This window comes from Microchirus variegatus (genome assembly GCF_963457635.1).
Source record: "Microchirus variegatus genome assembly, chromosome: 7".
Lineage (NCBI taxonomy): Eukaryota > Metazoa > Chordata > Actinopteri > Pleuronectiformes > Soleidae > Microchirus > Microchirus variegatus.
Window position 1 is genome coordinate 5,604,861 of NC_139808.1, and position 17,350 is coordinate 5,622,210.

Consider the following 17,350-nt stretch of genomic DNA (forward strand, 5'->3'; position numbering starts at 1 on the left):
TAAACTTACTGTCAGTTTCCACGTGTGCAATCTTTTCTTTGACATTTGCACCTTTTTTCTTAGATGGAAAAAATGCACGTACAAACTGAGAGACGGAGAAAATGGAGCAACAGTGAGTAGGAGGTGAGATAACAGAAGAAGAGGGGGGGGGATGATTTGGCAGGAAACAAATGTAAAAACAGCTCACAGTGAGCAGCAGCAGAGCCTGTGACCTTTTCTCTGACACCACAAACACAAAACTTAGCCCTCTTTAAAGTTGGTCATCAGTTTTAAATCTGGTTAAATCATCTCTTTGTTTATCAGTTTACAAAAAAACATATTTATTTGCTTTTAGTAAAATACAGAGCATTGTGAATAAAGATACTGAGATGAGAGGTGGTTCAATCCCATCTAGAACATGTTATACCATAATGACTGAGAGTCATGTGGCTGCAGAGAGAGAGAAAAACTGACAGAAAGTTAATGACTCACACCTGAAGACAAAAATATAATTTTATTGTTTAATCTAATTCCTAATTTAAAAAAAAAAATAAAAATAAATAAATGTTCAATTAAAAACTTTATCACAACTAAAATCCCTTAAATTAATCAACTTCTGCTCATATTATTCCATGCTTGCATTTTAACCATTCATATTCCTGTGTAAACATTATAGAGCCTAGTGGGATTATAATCACGCATGCATACAGCTGCGAAAACTACAGCAGGACGTGATGATCTGATTAAATCATGTGATATTAACCTGATAAAGACAAAAGGTGTGAATAAGACACTGTCATGTAAACCGTTGGGTTAATTGTGTTAATATCAAACTATAGGTGTGTTTGGAGAACATGTGCGAAGATACTGTATATTCTACTCCTCGTCATCTTTTTTCACACTTTGCCAACTCATCGGGCCTCCAGATTCCCAAATATAAGTATTAAAATGATTAAAAAGTGGATATTGCATAATATTTCTCCTTTAAATGACCTACTGTCAGTGTTCGCAGTGTGTTGGCCTCTCTGCAGTTTCTGAAATATTCAGACCAGCCCCTCTTTCAACGACCGTGTCACATTTAAAGTCACTTAAATCAAGTTTCCTCCTCTTTCTGATGCTAGCTTTGAACTTCAGCAGGTCGTCTTGACCTTTGACCTTTGACATTTGAGTGCAATAATGAAATTATAAGTACTGGATGAACTCATCATACTATCGTTACATGTCATCAATCCAACAGTTGAGATTTTTCTGATTTGTGATTGATGTGGCCATGTCTTGAGTGGACCCTGTGTCGCAGAGCGAGCTAGCCAACTTTGATTTTTGAGCGAGAATCCCCTCGTTCAATAAGCGTCTGTCAGCAGCCGGACAGTCACTCATCGACTCGTCCCACTTCAGCTCAGGTCATATGCAGTACAACAATGAAGCTGTGTTGAGTTCAGCAGATCCTGGGAACTGGGCAGACGTCCATCCATTTGTTCTTTTTGTGGAGCTTTTCAATCGGTCTCCTGACGAACTGGCAGGATGGTCAATACCCTCTTACCCAGCGCCGGCCCTCTTCCATCCACCCACCCTTCATTTGTATGCCATCCTCCTTTCATCGCTGAACACATCCCGTCTTCCATCGACGTGTCAGCGTATAAGCGACTCCTGGCATTGATTCATTTTTCCGACTTTGTCCTTCACACTCCCCCACTGTTCTTCAGTGTCCATCCGTCTGTGTATTCAGCGTATAGTGGCCAGCATGTGACTGCATCCTCTCTCTGGCACTGTTCCACTTCACCCTTCAGTGAAGAGGACTGAAGGACTGGGACCAGAGCCAGCTGGCCTGGACTCAGTACCGCTCAGGCACAATAGCAAAGCCCAGGCCATGAAGACGAGGTTAATGCAGTCTGGATCATGTGTTTTCACCACTATTGTCCCTCTCTATGTACGTCTATATGCTTTAGACATACTGACACACTGGCACATAAAGGGGGGTTTTTCTCCCCAACATTTGCTGTAACTTTGACTAATTAGTTCCTCTTTGTTGTGCTGGTTTGCCGTTCAGTGCCCTGTGCACACACGTTAATGACGTTAACAGATCTATGAAAAGTATATCTGTGCCAATAAGACACTCCCTTATAAGTAGCAGGAATTAAATAGATTTGGATGGATGAATGAATCACTACTAATACATTTTCTATGTGAACAGTTACTGAGCAGGAGCTGAACATTGAGAAAATAAGCTCAAATAAAATGAAAAACAAAATAAAACATAGATTGTGGGTTCAGATTTATGAAAGTTTTTGGTCTTACAAAACTTGATTACTGCTGCCAAGTGCATGAGAAACCTCTTCCTCCAACAGTTTATTTGGTTTAATAGTTTTTTATTTTTTTAGTTTGTAAATTTCATTTAATTCACAAATAATAATAAAGAAAACTATTTAATATCAATAATTATTTTATTTACTCTGCCCCTTAATCCCAAGTAATCAATTTTCAATAATATGAAATAAAACAAGTAAATAAAAAAACTTCCAAGGGAGAAAAAACCCACTTTGTTTGTTGATATGTTTTAAAATAAAATGCATTGTATTTCCTTAACATACTGGTTTTAATGGCATTTTTAAATGTAATGTTTGATGCAGATTATTTGGCAAAGTTTAAGCATTATGACAAATGTGGGCAATTTTCTCTGAACTGATGCACGGGGGACAAAAAAAGTTGAACATAATTTAACTGGTAGATGGAGAAAACAGCCCAGAAATATCTGAAATTATATATCAACCATTGGCTGCCCAGATTTCTGAACTCTGGCCTGAGCCATATAAAATTCTTCAACATCCACTTATATATTTATAAGATATAATTAAAGTTTCCTTGTCTCTCGCTCACTGAGCTGGTGTTTCTGTCTGAGAAACCACAGCTCAGTGCAGCTCTGTAAAAACACTGAACCCGGCTGACCTCAGAACCAGTGAATGAGAGGTAGTTCAGGAAAAAAGAGAAGGGTGGAAAAGGGAGAAAAAATAAATAAAAGATGCGGTAGAAACTGGCCCAGAGAGCTGAGAGACAGAGGCTGGAACGTCCTTCACCACACGGCTGTCTGTCTCAGAACAGTTAAATATGTAGAGGGACAGAGAAAACAGCCTTCTCTCAATGTGAACGGCATTGCTACTTATCTTCTTATGGTGTACACAGACCTGACTTGCATTTGTCGTCCAAAATCTGACCATTTTTTTGAAAAAAATGAATTTGGTCCAAAGTTTGACAAAAACATCATACTATACTATGTCGTCCGGAATCGGAAAAAAAAATTTGAATTTTTTTTTTAGCCCAAAATGTGACCATAAAGTCATACTATACTATGTCGTCGACCTCAATGTCATACTACACTATTTTGTCCAAAATCTGACCATTTTTTTGAAAAAAAAACTTTTGTTCCAAAATTTGACAAAAACGACATACTATACTATGTCGTCCAAAATCAGAAAAACATTTTGAATTTTTTTTTTAGCCCAAGATGTGACCAAAACATCATACTATACTATGTCGTCGACCTCAATGTCATACTACACTATTTCATCCAAAATCTGACAATTTCTTTGAAAAAAAACTTTTCGTCCAAAATCGAATTTTTTTAATGAACTTTTTTTTAGCCCAAAATGTGACCAAAACATCATACTATACTATGTCGTCGACCTCAATGTCATACTACACTATTTCGTCCAAAATCTGACCATTTTTAAAAAAAAATAATTTGGTCCAAAATTTGACAAAAACGACATACTATACTATGTCGTCCAAAATCTGATTGTTTTTTATGAACTTTTTTTTTTAGCCCAAAATGTGACCAAAACGTCATACTATACTATGTCGTCGACCTCAATGTCATACTACACTATTTCATCCAAAGTCTGACCATTTTTTTGAAAAAAATATTTTGGTCCAAAATTTGACAAAAACGACATACTATACTATGTCGTCCAAAGTTGGAAAAACATTTTGAAACTTTTTTTTTAGCTCAAAATGTGACCAAAACGACATACTATACTGTCGTCCAAAATCAGATTTCTTTTATGAACTTTTTTTTTTAGCCCAAAATGTGACCAAAACATCATACTATACTATGTCGTCGACCTCAATTTCATACTACACTATTTCATCCAAAGTCTGACCATTTTTTAGAAACAAATATTTTGGTCCAAAATTTGACAAAAACGACATACATTTTTTTGTATGTATGTCGTTTTTCTATGAGGTCGACATTACATGTCGTTTTTGTATGTAATGTTTTTCAGTATGTCGTCCAAAATCTGATTGTTTTCATGAACTTTTTTTTTTTAGCCCAAAATGTGACCAAAACGTCATACTATACCAGGGGTCACCAACCTTATTGAGATGAGAGCTACCTGAAGGGTAAAAAATAATATGGAGGGCTACCACATTAACATTTTTTTTTTGTTTACCATTTAAATGATTAATATTATGCATTCAACTGCATACACATTCATTCCAGTGCTTACTCCTAACGATTACCAGTTTTTATAAACAATATCAAAGATATTTTACTGAGCGATCATACGGATACATGCAAGTGAGGTGAAGTGAAGTGAGCCCGCGGGCACCGTATTGGCTGCCTGCGGGCTACCAGGTGCCCGCGGGCACCACGTTGGTGACCCCTGTACTATACTTTGTCGTTGACCTCAATGTCATACTACACTATTTTGTCCAAAACCTGACCATTTTTTTGAAAGAAAACTTATGGTCCAAAATTTGACAAAAACGACATACTATACTATGTCTTCCAAGAGAGACAGGAAATAGGAGGCAGAGAGGTGGGGAAAGACTGCTCGGTGCGGGATTTGAACCGGGGTCGCTTGCACAAGGGCTATAGCCTCAACACATGGGGCAGGTTGGGTGCTCTACCATCTGAGCTAAAACGTGAGACTATAACTTGTCGAACTCAATTTCATACTACACTATTTCATCCAAAATCTGACCATTTTTTTAGAAACAAATATTTTGGTCCAAAATTTGACAAAAACTACATACTATACTATGTCTTCCAAAATCAGATTTTTTTTTTAGCCCAAAATGTGACCAAAACATCATACTATACTATGTCGTCGACCTCAATGTCATACTACACTATTTCGTCAAAAATCTGACCATTTTAAAAAAATATATATTTTGGTCCAAAATTTAACAAAAACAACATACTATACTATGTCTTCCAAAATCTGATTTTTTTTATGAACTTTTTTTTTTTAGCCCAAAATGTGACCAAAACATCATACTATACTATGTCGTCGACGTCAATGTCATACTACACTATTTCGTCTAAAATCTGACCATTTTTTAGAAACAAATATTTTGGTCCAAAATTTGACAAAAACTACATACTATACTATGTCGTCCAAAATCAGATTTTTTTTATGAACTTTTTTTTAGCCCAAAATGTGACCAAAACATCACACTATACTATGTCGTCGACCTCAATGTCATACTACACTATTTCGTCAAAAATCTGACCATTTTTTTGGAAAAAATATTTTGGTCCAAAATTTGACAAAAACGACATACTATACTATGTCGTCCAAAATCAGATTTCTTTTATGAACTTTTTTTTTTAGCCCAAAATGTGACCAAAACGTCATACTATACTATGTCGTCGACCTCAATTTCATACTACACTATTTCATCCAAAGTCTGACCATTTTTAGAAACAAATATTTTGGTCCAAAATTTGACAAAAACTACATACTATACTATGTCTTCCAAACTCAGATTTTTTTTATGAACTTTTTTTTTGCCCAAAATGTGACCAAAACATCATACTATACTATGTCGTCGACCTCAATGTCATACTACACTATTTCGTCAAAAATCTGACAATTTTTTTGAAAAAAATGAATTTGGTCCAAAATTTGACAATAACGACATACTATACTGTCGTCCAAAGTCGGAAAAACATTTTGAAACTTTTTTTTAGCTGAAAATGTGACCAAAACGTCATACTATACTATGTCGTTGACCTCAATGTCATACTACACTATTTTGTCCAAAATCTGACCATTTTTTTGAAAGAAAACTTATGGTCCAAAATTTGACAAAAACGACATACTATACTTTGTCGTCCAAGAGAGACAGGAAATAGGAGGCAGAAAGGTGGGGAAAGACTGCTCGGTGTGGGATTTGAACCGGGGTCGCCTGCACAAGGGCTATAGCCTCAACACATGGGGCAGGTTGGGTGCTCTACCATCTGAGCTAAAAAGTGAGACTATAACTTGTCGAACTCAATTTCATACTACACTATTTCATCCAAAGTCTGACCATTTTTTAGAAACAAATATTTTTGTCCAAAATTTGACAAAAACTACATACTATACTATGTCTTCCAAAATCAGATTTTTTTTATGAACTTTTTTTTTTAGCCAAAAATGTGACCAAAACGTCATACTATACTATGTCGTCCAAAGTCGGAAAAACATTTTGAAACTTTTTTTTAGCCCAAAATGTGACCAAAACGTCATACTATACTATGTCGTCGACCTCAATGTCATACAACACTATTTCGTCCAAAATCTGAATTTATTTTTTGAAAAAAAAGGATTTGGTCCAAAATTTGACAAAAACGACATACTATACTATGTCGTCCAAAATCTTAAAATTTCTTTGAATTTCTTTTTTGCCCAAAATGTGACCAAAAAATCATACTATACTATGTCGTCGACCTCAATGTCATACTACACTATTTCGTCCAAAATCTGACCATTTTTTTGAAAAAAATATTTTGGTCCAAAATTTGACAAAAACGACATACTATACTATGTCGTCCAAAATCGAATTTTTTTTAAAGAACTTTTTTTTTTTAGCCCAAAATGTTACCAAAACGTCATACTATACTATGTCGTCGACCTAAATGTCATACTACACTATTTCGTCCAAAATCTCACAATTCTTTTGAAAAAAAAGAATTTGGTCCAAAATTTGTCATAAATGACATACTATACTATGTCGTCCAAAATCTAAAAATTTCTTTGAATTTCTTTTTTTAGCCAAAAATGTGACCAAAACATCATACTATACTATGTCTTCGACCTCAATGTCATACCACACAATTTCGTCCAAAATATGACAATTTTTTTGAAAAAAAAATGAATTTGGTCCAAAATTTGACAAAACTACATACTATACTATGTCGTCCAAAGTCAAAAAACATTTTGAAACTTTTTTTTAGCCCAAAATGTGACCAAAACATCCTACTATACTATGTCGTCGACCTCAATGTCATACTACACTATTTCGCCCAAAATCTGACAATTCTTTTGAAAAAAAAGAATTTGTTCCAAAATTTGTCAAAAACGACATACTATACTATGTCGTCCAAAATCTAATCATTTCTTTGAATTTTTTTTTTAGCCCAAAATGTGACCAAAACATCATACTATACTATGTCGTCGACCTCAATGTCATACTACACTATTTCGTCCAAAATCTGACAATTTTTTTGAAAAAAAGAAATTTGGTCCAAAATTTGACAAAAACGACATACTATACTATGTCGTCCAAGATCGTAATGTTTTTTTTTTTTATCCCAAAATGTGACAGAACATCATACTATACTATGTCATCAACCTCAATGTCATAATACACTATTTAGTCCAAAATCTGACCATTTTTTTGAAAAAAAAGAATTTGGTCCAAAATTTGACAAAAACGACATACTATACTATGTCGTCCAAAATTGGAATGTTTTTTTTTTTTATCCCAAAATGTGACAGAACATCATACTATACTATGTCATCAACCTCAATGTCATAATACACTATTCAGTCCAAAATCTGACCATTTTTTTGAAAAAAAGAAATTTGGTCAAAAATTTGACAAAAACGACATACTATACTATGTCGTCCAAAATCGTAATGTTTTTTTTTTTTATCCCAAAATGTGACAGAACATCATACTATACTATGTCATCAACCTCAATGTCATAATACACTATTTAGTCCAAAATCTGACAATTTTTTTGAAAAAAAAATGTTGGTCCAAAATTTGACAAAAACGACATACTATACTATGTCGTCCAAAATCGGAATGTTTTTTTTTTTCATCCCAAAATGTGACAGAACATCATACTATACTATGTCATCAACCTCAATGTCATAATACACTATTTAGTCCAAAATCTGACCATTTTTTTGAAAAACAAAATGTTGGTCCAAAATTTGACAAAAATGACATACTATACTATGTCGTCCAAAATCGATTTTTTTTTTTTATCCCAAAATGTGACAGAACATCATACTATACTATGTCATCAACCTCAATGTCATAATACACTATTCAGTCCAAAATCTGACCATTTTTTTGAAAAAAAAATGTTGGTCCAAAATTGGACAAAGACGACATACTATACTATGTCGTCCAAAATCGGAATGTTTTTTTTTTTTTATCCCAAAATGTGACAGAACATCATACTATACTATGTCATCAACCTCAATGTCATAATACATTATTCAGTCCAAAATCTGACCATTTTTTTAGAAAAAAAGAAATTTGGTCCAAAATTTGACAAAAACGACATACTATACTATGTCGTCCAAAATTGGAATGTTTTTTTTTTTTATCCCAAAATGTGACAGAACATCATACTATACTATGTCATCAACCTCAATGTCATAATACACTATTTAGTCCAAAATCTGACCATTTTTTTGAAAAAAAAGAATTTGGTCCAAAATTTGACAAAAACGACATACTATACTATGTCGTCCAAAATCGGTATGTTTTTTTTTTTTTTATCCCAAAATTTGACAGAACATCATACTATACTATGTCATCAACCTCAATGTCATAATACACTATTTAGTCCAAAATCTGACAATTTTTTTGAAAAAAAAATGTTGGTCCAAAATTTGACAAAAACGACATACTAAACTATGTCGTCCAAAATTGGAATGTTTTTTTTTTTTATCCCAAAAGTGACAGAACATCATACTATACTATGTCATCAACCTCAATGTCATAATACACTATTTAGTCCAAAATCTGACAATTTTTTTGAAAAAAAAATGTTGGTCCAAAATTTGACAAAAACGACATACTATACTATGTCGTCCAAAATCGATTTTTCTTTTTTTATCCCAAAATGTGACAGAACATCATACTATACTATGTCATCAACCTCAATGTCATAATACACTATTTAGTCCAAAATCTGACAATTTTTTTGAAAAAAAAATGTTGGTCCAAAATTTGACAAAAACGACATACTATACTGTCGTCCAAAATCGATTTTTCTTTTTTTATCCCAAAATGTGACAGAACATCATACTATACTATGTCATCAACCTCAATATCATAATACACTATTTAGTCCAAAATCTGACAATTTTTTTGAAAAAAAAGAATTTGGTCCAAAATTTGACAAAAACGACATACTATACTATGTCGTCCAAAGTCGGAAAAACATTTTGAAACTTTTTTTTAGCCCAAAATGTGACCAAAACGTCATACTATACTATGTCGTCGACCTCAATGTCATACAGCTCTATTTCGTCCAAAATCTGAATTTATTTTTTGAAAAAAAAGGATTTGGTCCAAAATTTGACAAAAACGACATACTATACTATGTCGTCCAAAATCTTAAAATTTCTTTGAATTTCTTTTTTGCCCAAAATGTGACCAAAACATCCTACTATACTATGTCGTTGACCTCAATGTCATACTACACTATTTCGCCCAAAATCTGACAATTCTTTTGAAAAAAAAGAATTTGGTCCAAAATTTGTAAAAAATGACATACTATACTATGTCGTCCAAAATCTAAAAATTTCTTTGAATTTTTTTTTTAGCCCAAAATGTGACCAAAAAATCATACTATACTATGTCGTCGACCTCAATGTCATACTACACTATTTCGTCCAAAATCTGACCATTTTTTTGAAAAAAATATTTTGGTCCAAAATTTGACAAAAACGACATACTATACTATGTCGTCCAAAATCTAATCATTTCTTTGAATTTTTTTTTTAGCCCAAAATGTGACCAAAACATCATACTATACTATGTCGTCGACCTCAATGTCATACTACACTATTTCGTCCAAAATCTGACAATTTTTTTGAAAAAAAGAAATTTGGTCCAAAATTTGACAAAAACGACATACTATACTATGTCGTCCAAGATCGTAATGTTTTTTTTTTTTATCCCAAAATGTGACAGAACATCATACTATACTATGTCATCAACCTCAATGTCATAATACACTATTTAGTCCAAAATCTGACCATTTTTTTGAAAAAAAAGAATTTGGTCCAAAATTTGACAAAAACGACATACTATACTATGTCGTCCAAAATTGGAATGTTTTTTTTTTTTATCCCAAAATGTGACAGAACATCATACTATACTATGTCATCAACCTCAATGTCATAATACACTATTCAGTCCAAAATCTGACCATTTTTTTGAAAAAAAGAAATTTGGTCAAAAATTTGACAAAAACGACATACTATACTATGTCGTCCAAAATCGTAATGTTTTTTTTTTTTATCCCAAAATGTGACAGAACATCATACTATACTATGTCATCAACCTCAATGTCATAATACACTATTTAGTCCAAAATCTGACAATTTTTTTGAAAAAAAAATGTTGGTCCAAAATTTGACAAAAACGACATACTATACTATGTCGTCCAAAATCGGAATGTTTTTTTTTTTCATCCCAAAATGTGACAGAACATCATACTATACTATGTCATCAACCTCAATGTCATAATACACTATTTAGTCCAAAATCTGACCATTTTTTTGAAAAACAAAATGTTGGTCCAAAATTTGACAAAAATGACATACTATACTATGTCGTCCAAAATCGATTTTTTTTTTTTATCCCAAAATGTGACAGAACATCATACTATACTATGTCATCAACCTCAATGTCATAATACACTATTCAGTCCAAAATCTGACCATTTTTTTGAAAAAAAAATGTTGGTCCAAAATTGGACAAAAACGACATACTATACTATGTCGTCCAAAATCGGAATGTTTTTTTTTTTTTATCCCAAAATGTGACAGAACATCATACTATACTATGTCATCAACCTCAATGTCATAATACATTATTCAGTCCAAAATCTGACCATTTTTTTAGAAAAAAAGAAATTTGGTCCAAAATTTGACAAAAACGACATACTATACTATGTCGTCCAAAATTGGAATGTTTTTTTTTTTTATCCCAAAATGTGACAGAACATCATACTATACTATGTCATCAACCTCAATGTCATAATACACTATTTAGTCCAAAATCTGACCATTTTTTTGAAAAAAAAATGTTGGTCCAAAATTTGACAAAAACGACATACTATACTATGTTGTCCAAAATTGGAATGTTTTTTTTTTTTCTCCCAAAATGTGACAGAACATCATACTATACTATGTCATCAACCTCAATGTCATAATACACTATTCAGTCCAAAATCTGACAATTTTTTTGAAAAAAAAGAATTTGGTCCAAAATTTGACAAAAACGACATACTATACTATGTCGTCCAAAATTGGAATGTTTTTTTTATCCCAAAAGTGACAGAACATCATACTATACTATGTCATCAACCTCAATCTCATAATACACTATTTAGTCCAAAATCTGACCATTTTTTTGAAAAAAAAGAATTTGGTCCAAAATTTGACAAAAACGACATACTATACTATGTCGTCCAAAATCGGAATGTTTTTTTTTTTTTATCCCAAAATGTGACAGAACATCATACTATACTATGTCATCAACCTCAATGTCATAATACACTATTTAGTCCAAAATCTGACCATTTTTTTGAAAAAAAAATGTTGGTCCAAAATTTGACAAAAATGACATACTATACTATGTCGTCCAAAATTGGAATGTTTTTTTTTTTTATCCCAAAATGTGACAGAACATCATACTATACTATGTCATCAACCTCAATGTCATAATACACTATTTAGTCCAAAATCTGACCATTTTTTTGAAAAAAAATGTTGGTCCAAAATTTGACAAAAACGACATACTATACTATGTCGTCCAAAATCGGAATGTTTTTTTTTTTTTTTATCCCAAAATGTGACAGAACAACATACTATACTATGTCATCAACCTCAATGTCATAATACATTATTCAGTCCAAAATCTGACAATTTTTTTGAAAAAAAAATGTTGGTCCAAAATTTGACAAAAACGACATACTATACTATGTCGTCCAAAATTGGAATGTTTTTTTTTTTTATCCCAAAATGTGACAGAACATCATACTATACTATGTCATCAACCTCAATGTCATAATACACTATTCAGTACAAAATCTGACCATTTTTTTGAAAAAAAGAAATTTGGTCAAAAATTTGACAAAAACGACATACTATATACTATGTCGTCCAAAATCGTAATGTTTTTTTTTTTTATCCCAAAATGTGACAGAACATCATACTATACTATGTCATCAACCTCAATGTCATAATACATTATTCAGTCCAAAATCTGACAATTTTTTTGAAAAAAAAATGTTGGTCCAAAATTTGACAAAAACGACATACTATACTATGTCGTCCAAAATTGGAATGTTTTTTTTTTTTATCCCAAAATGTGACAGAACATCATACTATACTATGTCATCAACCTCAATGTCATAATACACTATTCAGTACAAAATCTGACCATTTTTTTGAAAAAAAGAAATTTGGTCAAAAATTTGACAAAAACGACATACTATATACTATGTCGTCCAAAATCGTAATGTTTTTTTTTTTTATCCCAAAATGTGACAGAACATCATACTATACTATGTCATCAACCTCAATGTCATAATACACTATTTAGTCCAAAATCTGACCATTTTTTTGAAAAAAAAGAATTTGGTCCAAAATTTGACAAAAACGACATACTATACTATGTCGTCCAAAATCGGAATGTTTTTTTTTTTTTTATCCCAAAATTTGACAGAACATCATACTATACTATGTCATCAACCTCAATGTCATAATACACTATTTAGTCCAAAATCTGACCATTTTTTTGAAAAAAAAATGTTGGTCCAAAATTTGACAAAAACGACATACTAAACTATGTCGTCCAAAATTGGAATGTTTTTTTTTTTTATCCCAAAAGTGACAGAACATCATACTATACTATGTCATCAACCTCAATGTCATAATACACTATTTAGTCCAAAATCTGACAATTTTTTTGAAAAAAAAATGTTGGCCCAAAATTTGACAAAAACGACATACTATACTATGTCGTCCAAAATCGATTTTTCTTTTTTTATCCCAAAATGTGACAGAACATCATACTATACTATGTCATCAACCTCAATGTCATAATACACTATTTAGTCCAAAATCTGACCATTTTTTTGAAAAAAAAATGTTGGTCCAAAATTTGACAAAAACGACATACTAAACTATGTCGTCCAAAATTGGAATGTTTTTTTTTTTTATCCCAAAAGTGACAGAACATCATACTATACTATGTCATCAACCTCAATGTCATAATACACTATTTAGTCCAAAATCTGACAATTTTTTTGAAAAAAAAATGTTGGCCCAAAATTTGACAAAAACGACATACTATACTATGTCGTCCAAAATCGATTTTTCTTTTTTTATCCCAAAATGTGACAGAACATCATACTATACTATGTCATCAACCTCAATGTCATAATACACTATTTAGTCCAAAATCTGACAATTTTTTTGAAAAAAAAATGTTGGTCCAAAATTTGACAAAAACGACATACTATACTATGTCGTCCAAAATCGATTTTTCTTTTTTTATCCCAAAATGTGACAGAACATCATACTATACTATGTCATCAACCTCAATGTCATAATACACTATTTAGTCCAAAATCTGACAATTATTTTGAAAAAAAAGAATTTGGTCCAAAATTTGACAAAAACGACATACTATACTATGTCGTCCAAAATTGGAATGTTTTTTTTTTTTATCCCAAAATGTGACAGAACATCATACTATACTATGTCATCAACCTCAATGTCATAATACACTATTTAGTCCAAAATCTGACCATTTTTTTGAAAAAAAAGAATTTGGTCCAAAATTTGACAAAAACGACATACTATACTATGTCGTCCAAAATCGGAATGTTTTTTTTTTTTTTATCCCAAAATTTGACAGAACATCATACTATACTATGTCATCAACCTCAATGTCATAATACACTATTTAGTCCAAAATCTGACCATTTTTTTGAAAAAAAAATGTTGGTCCAAAATTTGACAAAAACGACATACTAAACTATGTCGTCCAAAATCGGAATGTTTTTTTTTTTTTATCCCAAAATGTGACAGAACATCATACTATACTATTTCATCAACCTCAATGTCATACTACACTATTTAGTCCAAAATCTGACCATTTTTTTGAAAAAAAAGAATTTGGTCCAAAATTTGACAAAAACGACATACTATACTATGTCGTCCAAAATTGGAATGTTTTTTTTTTTATCCCAAAAGTGACAGAACATCATACTATACTATGTCATCAACCTCAATGTCATAATACACTATTTAGTCCAAAATCTGACCATTTTTTTGAAAAAAAAATGTTGGTCCAAAATTTGACAAAAATGACATACTATACTATGTCGTCCAAAATTGGAATGTTTTTTTTTGTTTATCCCAAAATGTGACAGAACATCATACTATACTATGTCATCAACCTCAATGTCATAATACACTATTTAGTCCAAAATCTGACCATTTTTTTGAAAAAAAATGTTGGTCCAAAATTTGACAAAAACGACATACTATACTATGTCGTCCAAAATCGGAATGTTTTTTTTTTTTTATCCCAAAATGTGACAGAACATCAAACTATACTATGTCATCAACCTCAATGTCATAATACACTATTCAGTCCAAAATCTGACCATTTTTTTGAAAAAAAGAAATTTGGTCCAAAATTTGACAAAAACGACATACTATACTATGTCGTCCAAAATCGGAATTTTTTTTTTTTTCATCCCAAAATGTGACAGAACATCATACTATACTATGTCATCAACCTCAATGTCATAATACACTATTTAGTCCAAAATCTGACAATTTTTTTGAAAAAAAAATGTTGGTCCAAAATTTGACAAAAACGACATACTATACTATGTCGTCCAAAATTGGAATGTTTTTTTTTTTATCCCAAAATGTGACAGAACATCATACTATACTATGTCATCAACCTCAATGTCATAATACACTATTCAGTACAAAATCTGACCATTTTTTTGAAAAAAAGAAATTTGGTCAAAAATTTGACAAAAACGACATACTATACTATGTCGTCCAAAATTGGAATGTTTTTTTTTTTTATCCCAAAATGTGACAGAACATCATACTATACTATGTCATCAACCTCAATGTCATAATACACTATTCAGTCCAAAATCTGACCATTTTTTTGAAAAAAAGAAATTTGGTCAAAAATTTGACAAAAACGACATACTATACTATGTCGTCCAAAATCGTAATGTTTTTTTTTTTTTATCCCAAAATGTGACAGAACATCATACTATACTATGTCATCAACCTCAATGTCATAATACACTATTTAGTCCAAAATCTGACCATTTTTTTGAAAAAAAAGAATTTGGTCCAAAATTTGACAAAAACGACATACTATACTATGTCGTCCAAAATCGGAATGTTTTTTTTTTTTTTATCCCAAAATTTGACAGAACATCATACTATACTATGTCATCAACCTCAATGTCATAATACACTATTTAGTCCAAAATCTGACCATTTTTTTGAAAAAAAAATGTTGGTCCAAAATTTGACAAAAACGACATACTAAACTATGTCGTCCAAAATCGGAATGTTTTTTTTTTTTTTATCCCAAAATGTGACAGAACATCATACTATACTATTTCATCAACCTCAATGTCATACTACACTATTTAGTCCAAAATCTGACCATTTTTTTGAAAAAAAAGAATTTGGTCCAAAATTTGACAAAAACGACATACTATACTATGTCGTCCAAAATTGGAATGTTTTTTTTTTTTATCCCAAAAGTGACAGAACATCATACTATACTATGTCATCAACCTCAATGTCATAATACAGTATTTAGTCCAAAATCTGACAATTTTTTTGAAAAAAAAGAATTTGGTCCAAAATCTGACAAAAACGACATACTATACTATGTCATCCAAAATTGGAATGTTTTTTTTATCCCAAAAGTGACAGAACATCATACTATACTATGTCATCAACCTCAATGTCATAATACACTATTTAGTCCAAAATATGACCATTTTTTTGAAAAAAAAGAATTTGGTCCAAAATTTGACAAAAACGACATACTATACTATGTCGTCCAAAATCGGAATGTTTTTTTTTTTTTATCCCAAAATGTGACAGAACATCATACTATACTATGTCATCAACCTCAATGTCATAATACACTATTTAGTCCAAAATCTGACCATTTTTTTGAAAAAAAAATGTTGGTCCAAAATTTGACAAAAACGACATACTATACTATGTCGTCCAAAATCGGAATGTTTTTTTTTTTTATCCCAAAATGTGACAGAACATCATACTATACTATGTCATCAACCTCAATGTCATAATACACTATTTAGTCCAAAATCTGACCATTTTTTTGAAAAAAAAATGTTGGTCCAAAATTTGACAAAAACGACATACTATACTATGTTGTCCAAAATTGGAATGTTTTTTTTTTTTATCCCAAAATGTGACAGAACATCATACTATACTATGTCATCAACCTCAATGTCATAATACACTATTCAGTCCAAAATCTGACCATTTTTTTGAAAAAAAGAAATTTGGTCAAAAATTTGACAAAAATGACATACTATACGATGTCGTCCAAAATCGTAATGTTTTTTTTTTATTATCCCAAAATGTGACAGAACATCATACTATACTATGTCATCAACCTCAATGTCATAATACACTATTTAGTCCAAAATCTGACCATTTTTTTGAAAAAAAAATGTTGGTCCAAAATTTGACAAAAACGACATACTATACTATGTCATCCAAAATCGATTTTTTTTTTTTGTCCCAAAAGTGACAGAACATCATACTATACTATGTCATCAACCTCAATGTCATACTACACTATTTAGTCCAAAATCTGACCATTTTTTTGAAAAAAAAGAATTTGGTCCAAAATTTGACAAAAACGACATACTATACTATGTCGTCCAAAATTGGAATGTTTTTTTTTTTTATCCCAAAAGTGACAGAACATCATACTATACTATGTCATCAACCTCAATGTCATAATACACTATTTAGTCCAAAATCTGACAATTTTATTGAAAAAAAAATGTTGGTCCAAAATTTGACAA